The following is an 8,469-nucleotide window of genomic DNA, read 5'->3' as shown; positions in this document are numbered from 1 at the left end:
AAAAGATGATTTAGAATTGTTTTAGGGTATACCTAGGAGGCATTGTAGGGTGTAGAAGGGAAGGACGCAGATTGAAGGCGCCTTGGACGGTTGAATTGGCGAGATTCGCCTCGGCAACTCAAGCAGAAAACGAAACAGAAGAGGTCTCTGTTCGTGGTGAAATTCGGTGTTGGAGGCGCCTTAAACATCTTCTAAGGCGCCTTAACATTGTCTTTTGAGGCGCCTCGGAGATGATCTGAGGCGCCTTAAGTGAAGTCAGCGAGATTTTTCCCGCCGCTTTCTAGGGTGCCTCCCTTGTGTGGGAGGCGCCTCCGATAGGTGCCACAATTTTTTTTTAGTTAGTTGTTTATTAGGGTTAGGTTAGATAATTAAGTTAATTAATTTTGAAAACTCTTAAGTTAATTAATTTGAAAGACTTTAAGTTAATTAAAAAAATTTTAAGTTAATTAATTTTGAAAAGCTTTAAGTTAATTAAATTTTTAAAAAAAATAAGTTAATTAATTAAAAAGAATTTAAGTTAAAAAAAATTAAGTTATTAATTTTGAAAAACTTTAAGTTAATTAATTTTGAAAGTTAATTAATTTTGAAAAAAAATTTAAGTTAATTAAAATTTAAAAAATATTTAAGTTAATTAACTTTAAGTTAATTAATTTTGAAAAAAGAATTTTAAGTAAAAAAAATTAAGTTAATAAATTTAATAAAAAAATTAAGTTAATTAATTTTGAAAAACTTTAAGTTAATTAATTTTGAAAAAAATTAAGTTAAAAAAATTTTAAGTTAATAAATTTAATTTAATTGAATTTTAACTTAATTTAATTTAATTTTAATTTAATTGAATTTTAATTTATTTTATTTTTATTTTTATTTTAATTAAAATTTTAATTTAATCCTAATTTAATTTTAATTTTAATTTAATCCTTAGTCGTCTCACCCGATCTAAATTTCAAATTAGGGAATCCTATAATTTTGTGAGATAAATTAGGCTCAATTATAGGGTTTGGTTTAACTTTGTGTTAGATTCAGGTTTAGCTTTGGGCTCAACAAATAGACATTCTCTGGATAAACTTCTAGGCTTTGGTGAGTCACCTGGACATCATTAGAGTAACCAAGCCTTCGAGGTTTTCCAAATAGTCCTATCCACGGAACTTAGTACAAAACTTTGGTCTAACTAGTTAGGATCCATAAGGGGTAGCTTTGGTCAGTTTCACTTAGCCAAATGCATCAGGTCGAAGTCATATCTTCCTAGATATGTATAGACTAAGCTTCCCCAACGTACTATCATCCAAAACTTCACCAGTACCATTGGTCAAGTTAAACTGTTGTCCCTTTATTATTCTAACCTTAATTACTTTGCCGGGTAGATTGTGTTTTGGTTACCCTGTCGGGTAAATTACTTTTGGAGGTGCCAGCTATTCTGGAGTCTCCTCCTACATTTTCCTTTTAATTAATTTTTTTATTTAATTTAATGTTTTAATTTTGAATTATATTTTATTTATTAAGTTAATTTTTCTTGATTTTATTTATTTATTTGTTTGTTTGTTTATTTATTTGTCTGCTTGTTTATTTATTTATTAAGATAATTTTATTTATTTATTTGTTTGTTTGTTTATTTATTTGTTTATTTATTTATTTATTAATATAATTTTTATTTATTGATTTGTTTGTTTGTTTATTTATTTATTAAGATAATTTTTATTTATTTATTTATTTATTTGTTAAGATAATTATTATTTATTTATTAATATAGTTTTTATTTATTTATTTATTTATTAAAACAGTTTTCTTTTTGCTCCCTCTGGATCATGGCCTCGATAAAGTCTATCAAGATAATGTACTTGATCCTTGGGAACTCAATATTGACCAAGTCCAACTTCATTGACCAAGTTGGACTTGGGTACCCATGCTTGGACTATTTTACTATTTGGTATGTTGACTAAGGATAGATAGGATCGATATTTCTTTTTAGTTTTAAAACCTAACCGGATCTGTTGTAAAAGACTCTTTGTGTCCCAAGAATTAGGTCAAGGTTCTTGGAGCCCAAAGAAAACTGTTCCAACATCTTCTTCAAATCCTTGACCTGAGTTTCCAGACTAGAATTTTCTTCCTCAAGCTTTTGGACTTGAGTTGAATTTTCAGTCTGAACTGGGTTAGGCAAGGTTTTGAAGTTAGTCACTTCTTTTAGACTTGTTACTTCCTTTAGAAGTGACTTCACCCGAATGTTTGATTTTGCTAATTTTCGAATTAAATAATTTACTAAATTATGTAAACGCGGGATACTTACAGCGCAGTCAGGCCCTTTGAAAATGGATACGGATCCGTGGCTTTGCTCGGACTCGGCTTCCGATTCGCTCTCGCTCTCGGACACATTGATCTAGTCCCGGGCCATCAGTGCAAGGAGACTCGTCTGATCGAGTTCGTCGTCGTCTTCTGAGGAAGATTCATCCCATGTCGCCTTCAGGGCCTTCTTCCTTCTTTGTTTCTTTACCTCCTTTTAGTTGGGACAGTTGGCCTTAATGTGTCCCTTCTGGTTGCAGCCATAACACGTCACTTCAAATTTTACCTTCGAGCTTGGTTGGGCTTCCTTGGACTGAACAGCCTTCTTAAGGTCCTTCTTGTTGAACCCCTTCTTCTTCTTGTAGAGCCTCTTTACAAGGTTGACGAGTTCAGCCATTAGCTTGTCATCTTCATTGTCTGAGTCAGGTTCTTCATCCGACTCTGGTTCGGTTCTACGCCTTGGTCTTAATTCGCGTGTTCTGCTTGTACCTGCAACCAAAGCAATGCCCTTCTCAGTTGGTTGTGCATTAGTCTGCTCATGTAATTCAAACTCAGAAAATAACTCATCTAATTTTATAGAAGATAAATCCTTGGAGACTTTGTAGGTATCTACTATTGATACCCACAATGTACTCCTTGGAAATGTTAGTTGTTACTCGGAAAACCTAATGGTTCCCTTGTACAAAAATTTTTGTACAAGTCTTGAACCTTTCCTAGCTACCATGTGTTCTTTTAAATTAAACTTGAATCGCAAGCGGAAATTAACACTATTGATTCTAAGTTTAACTTATATGTTCTTTTAGGTTTAGACTTGGATCGCCTGTGGAACTTAACACGTTTGATCCAAATCAACCTAGGTTTCAAAGTTGATTAAATATTAATTTCTAAAATTAGCTTCCAGTACCGCATGGCAAGGCACTTGGCCTTCTTGGGTATGGGATCATCCACCACCGACTAGACAAAGCCTTTTAAAGAAATTTAATATTTAATCTCCCTACAAAAACCCTAGGTTTAACCAAAAAGAACAATCGAATCACAAGATCGAAAAGAAAAATAAAAGAACACAAAATCAAAAAAACCAATTTCCTAAAATCGTAAACCTCTTGTGTTTGGTATTACAAGATCAAAACAGAGAAATATGAACTAGTTATGATGCGGAAAAACAAATAACTAGTTATACCTTTTCATTGTAGCTAATGACCTCTTGATCTTCTGCCGTATTCCTCGCCTCCTCTTGGATGTCGTGTGGGTGACAATCTTTCAACATGAACACCACCCAAAAGCTCCTCCTCCTTCTCTTAGATCCAACCACCACCACCACAAAAGAACAAAAGAGAGCAAGGAGAAAGGAAAGGGAGAGAGAACCAGCCACAAGAGAGAATTGATGCAATCCTTACTTCTCTTCTTCTTCTTCTTCTCCTCCTTCTTGTATCCGGCCACCTAAAGGAACCACAAGCAATGTGGCCGGTCCTAGCATGATAAAGAGCTAGGGGTCGACCCTTAGGAGGAGAATAGAAAGAAGAGAGAAAAAGAATTCATTATTCCATGAAGTCTCTCCTCTCATTCTTTTATAATACTTGCCCAAGGCAAATAAGGAAAGATTTTTCCATAAAATTAAAATCTTTCTCTTGTTTTCCTTTTCTCCTTTTTAATTTTCCTTTTCCTCCTCTTATTTACTTAATGGTCGACCCCTTGCTTGGACACCAAGCAAGGGTGACCGACCCCTATAAAGAGGGAAAAATTATTTTGTAAAAATTTTATAATTAAAGAAGGAAAGCTCTTATAAAATTTTACAAGCTCTCTTTTTTAATTTCCTAATGTAGATGTTAAAAAAGGAAATTAAGTTTTAAAAATTAAAACCAAGTTTTAAAATTTAAAACATCTTTTCTAAAATTTCCTTTTTTTAACATGGTTACAAAAAAGGAAAGTTTCAAATTTAAAACTTTCTTTTTAAAAAAAACCATGAGGATGGTTAAAAAATGAAAGTTTTAAAACTTTTAAACTTTCTTTTAAACCATGTGGCCTAATTTAAATAAGGAAAGTTTTATAATTTTAAAATCTCTCTTTTTAAGACTTGTAGATAACTACAAAGAGAATATTTTAAAAATACAAAACAACCCTTTATCTTTGAAATATGTGGTAGGCCCCCTTGCACAAAGCAAGGGTCGGCCACCTTGAAGGTTTTTATGGCCGGCCCTTGGCTTGGTCACCAAGCCTTGGGCCGACCCCTCTTGGACACCAAGATGGGCTTCCATTGGGTGGAATTAAGGCTATAATGAGGCTACGACAGGGACTGAGAGAAGAAATTAGTTTTGGCCTCCCGACGAGCTTGAGCATCCCGTGTCCGCCCCAAACACACAACTCAAGTTCATCAATAATAACTCATTCCACTAGAGAGTTATTATTGCACTACCACACTAATCCCAAATTACATTATGGGTTCCTTTTTATCATGAGTGCGTTAATCTCCCTGTGTTTAAGATATCGAATGTCCATTAATTAAATGAGTTACTGACAACTCACTTAATTAATATCTGACTCCGATAGTAGTACCACTCAACTTTATTGTCATGTCGGACTAAGTCCACTTGCAGGGTTTAACATGACAATCCTTATGAACTCCTCAAGAGGGCATCATCAACTTAGTGCACTAGGACACAGTTTCCTTTTATAATCAATAAGACACCATATAACTAATATCATTTCCCAACTTATTGGGTCTTTTGTTTTATCGAGCTAAATCTCACTCATTGATAAATCAAAGAAATAAATACTAAGTATATGTGCTTATTATTATATCAGGACTAAGAGCACGCACTTCTATAATAACAGAGGTTTGCTCCTTTATCTATTCAGTGCAAAATGAACAATCCTCAGGTGGTCCTGCTCGATACACACAAAGTGTACTAGTATAATTTTTTAGTTAAGATGATCTAATATCTAATTACACTACGATCATACTAATGGTTTGTCCCTTTCCATTTTTGGTCGTGAACTACTATTTATAATTTATAAGGTACTTGATAACATGATCTTCTGTGTGTGACACCACACACCATATTATCTACAATATAAACTAAGATGGACAACTACATTTATCATAAATGTAGATATTTGACCAATGTGATTCTTTATTTCTAATAAATGTTCATAACAAAAACTAGGCTTTTAGTATACATCCTAACAGGAAAAGCATTGAGAGCATACCTTATTATGTCTCTATTTTCAACCTTTTGCCCGATTCCGTGGAGGGAGTTGAGAATGTCTTGAATACGTGCGTGGAGTGAACTCGACGTCTCACCTTCCTGCATCTTTAGATTATATAGTTTATTAAATAATAAATCCCGCTTACTTACCTTGGTATCTGAGGTGCCCTCGTGCAGTTCTATCAGCTTTTCCCACAGTTCCTTTGCGGTTGAAAACAGACCAACTCTGTTGAGCTCCTCCTTGGTCAGGCCACACTTGAGGGTGCAAGTTGCTCTGGCGTTGACTTCTACCTTCTTGATTAGTGCAAGATCCCAACTTTCGCAGGGTGTAGGCTTGCCATCTCCGTCAGTTGGTAGTTGGAATACAGTTTGGACGATCATCCACATCTCAAACTGAATTTTTAGAAAGTTCTACATTTGTCCTTTCCAATACTCGAAATCTTCTCCGGTGAAGAGCGGGGGACGAACAGTGTTGTATCCTTCTTGCTGGGTCATTTAGAGGATATGCACACGAAAGGAAAAAAAAAACAATATGTTCCAAGACTAGTTCTTGGATTAGTAGTGCGGGAATAAAGTTAATAAAATAACGAACTCGAGTAGTGTTGCACCGACTTCGAGCAAAAATCGATTCGAATGTAAAAAGGAAATTGGAATTTAGCAATAATACTAATTTCCAATGACTCCGAAAAATAGAAAACACCACGTAAAATTACGTAATTGGTGGTTGCACCAGATCAACGCTACCACGCTCTATTACTAATTGTTGGATCGAGAAGCACTAGTGGGGGGTGAATAGCGCTCGTGGCTTTCACTCGTTTCGGATTCGTAAAACTCGAGTAATAAACGCAACGGAAATTAAAAAGGCAATCACATACAGAAGACACGAGGAGTTACTTGGTTCGGAGCCTGTGGCGACTCCTACTCCAAGGCCCGCGATTGTTGATCGCTTTCGGTGGGCAACAACTATAATATCGGAAAATGTTACAACTGTGAGTACAATTAAAGACAATTTAGATTTACCAACGACAATAGGAAAAACTGAAAATTCGGAGCTCCGGGTCGTCGGTGTCAAGTCACAGCACTTCCAGGTTGTCTCGTTAGCAGTACATTTGAAGAAAGGAAGCTTAGAATCTGATATCTTAGATTGCTGCTTGAGACATCCTTTTATACACTGCTGGAGACATCTCAAAGCCCATCCGAGGCACCTCCAACCCGCCGAGTCAGCTGCGTGGATCAGCACTGATCCAATCGCACCTCATCCACTTGAAGACGCCTCCAAGGCCGGTCCAAGGCGCCTCCAATCCATGGTCCAAGGCGCCTCCAGCCTAGTCCAAGGTGCCTCAAGCTCTGATGCGCTGACTTCTTCTGGCTTGCACTCGAGGCGCCTCCAAGCTCCATGGAGGCCACTCGGATACTGTTCATCCGATGCCAAGTCTGCTATTTTGTCTCTGCATAATGTGTTAGTCCACAAAATACATATATACCCTGCAAGACAAAGTTAGCACACATAAATATGATAAGAATAGTGTTTGACAGTCTCTGGACTGTCCGGGTCTGACTTCGTATTTTCGATCGGAAACCCTAGGTTGACCCGATCGACGCCTACTGTTCTCTCTGCGGGGAACGTGTCCTCACCTACTCCTCTCAGTAGAGTTACCTGCTGCCAGTGCGATCCTCCAGATCGACTTGACTTTTGCTCGGCGCTCGATGCTTCCGGACTTTCTGCTGGACGCCCACTTCCCGGCCCGTCCAGTCTTACACCTGGTTCGCGACACCATGACTTTCTACCTAGGGTTACCACCTCCTAGGACTTTTGCCCGAAGCCCTCGACCCGCCAAGACTTTCCTCAAAGGGTTATCACTTCCTATGACCTAGGGTTACCACCCCTAGGATTTTCCATCTGCTTAACCGCAGCTAAAGCTTTTGCCTAAGTTACCTTAGGACTTTCCTGCAAGCTCATTCAAACTATTATATCACAAAACCACTTAACTTTGAACTCTTTGTCATTATCAAAACACGAATTCGATCATCGGACACTTTCCACACCAACAAATAATCCCATAATTAAGAATCGAATTACCTCTACTTTTATCTTAACGAGTAGTTTGTTTTTTTTTATATATTTTTTTCCGTTCTTGTGTTGTTGGGATGATGATTTCGGGTGAAATTAGATTTGTTTTTAGGATATATATATATATATATATATATATATATATATATATATATATATTTGTTTATTAGTTAATGTTTTTGTCTTTTTAAATAATAATTAAAATTGTTGAGGGGTTATGAAGTTGAACTAAAATAATCAGTTTTTTTAAAAAAATTAAAAACACATAATTGGAATAATTTGTTTCTTTAATTTTTACTAAAATTTCGATATTCGATATAAATATGATATCACTTGCCGTTTTAATTTTATATAAAAAATATTTCCATAAAATGATCTGAATTTTGAGGAAATAAATCAGGATTATTGAGGAAAATTTGGAAAGAAATCCTCGAACAAGATTATATAATCCGGTAAAGAAGTCGTCGCCACATTCACGTCTATCGGAGATTCTCCTCCCATGGCTGGCGGCGGCTGGTCGCATCTCCCGCTGGATCTCTTCTCCCTCATCTTCTCCAAACTCTCCCTTCCTCAATTTCTCCGCTCGGCCGCCGTCTGTCTTCCGTGGTCAGCTGCCGTCCGCGATCTGTCCACCGATGCTTTAAGTTCCGCGGGCAGAGCCCCTGGCTCGTGCTCTACCACAATCCCAAGGTCGACCCATCCGCCATCACCTTCTACGCCTTGGACGAGCGAAGGGAGTACACCATCCCCGTCCCGGACCCTCCCATAAGCGACCGACTCTTCCTCGGCTCTGCTCACGGTTGGATCATCACGATCGACGTCCGTCTCCAGGTGCAGCTGCTGAACCCGATCACCGGCGCGCAGATCGACCTCCCTTATGTCATTCCCTCGATACCACTGAATCCGTTATATCGGTAG

The sequence above is a fragment of the Zingiber officinale genome, chromosome 1A (assembly GCF_018446385.1).
Source record: "Zingiber officinale cultivar Zhangliang chromosome 1A, Zo_v1.1, whole genome shotgun sequence".
NCBI lineage: Eukaryota > Viridiplantae > Streptophyta > Magnoliopsida > Zingiberales > Zingiberaceae > Zingiber > Zingiber officinale.
Note: the sequence above shows the minus strand (reverse complement) of the source record.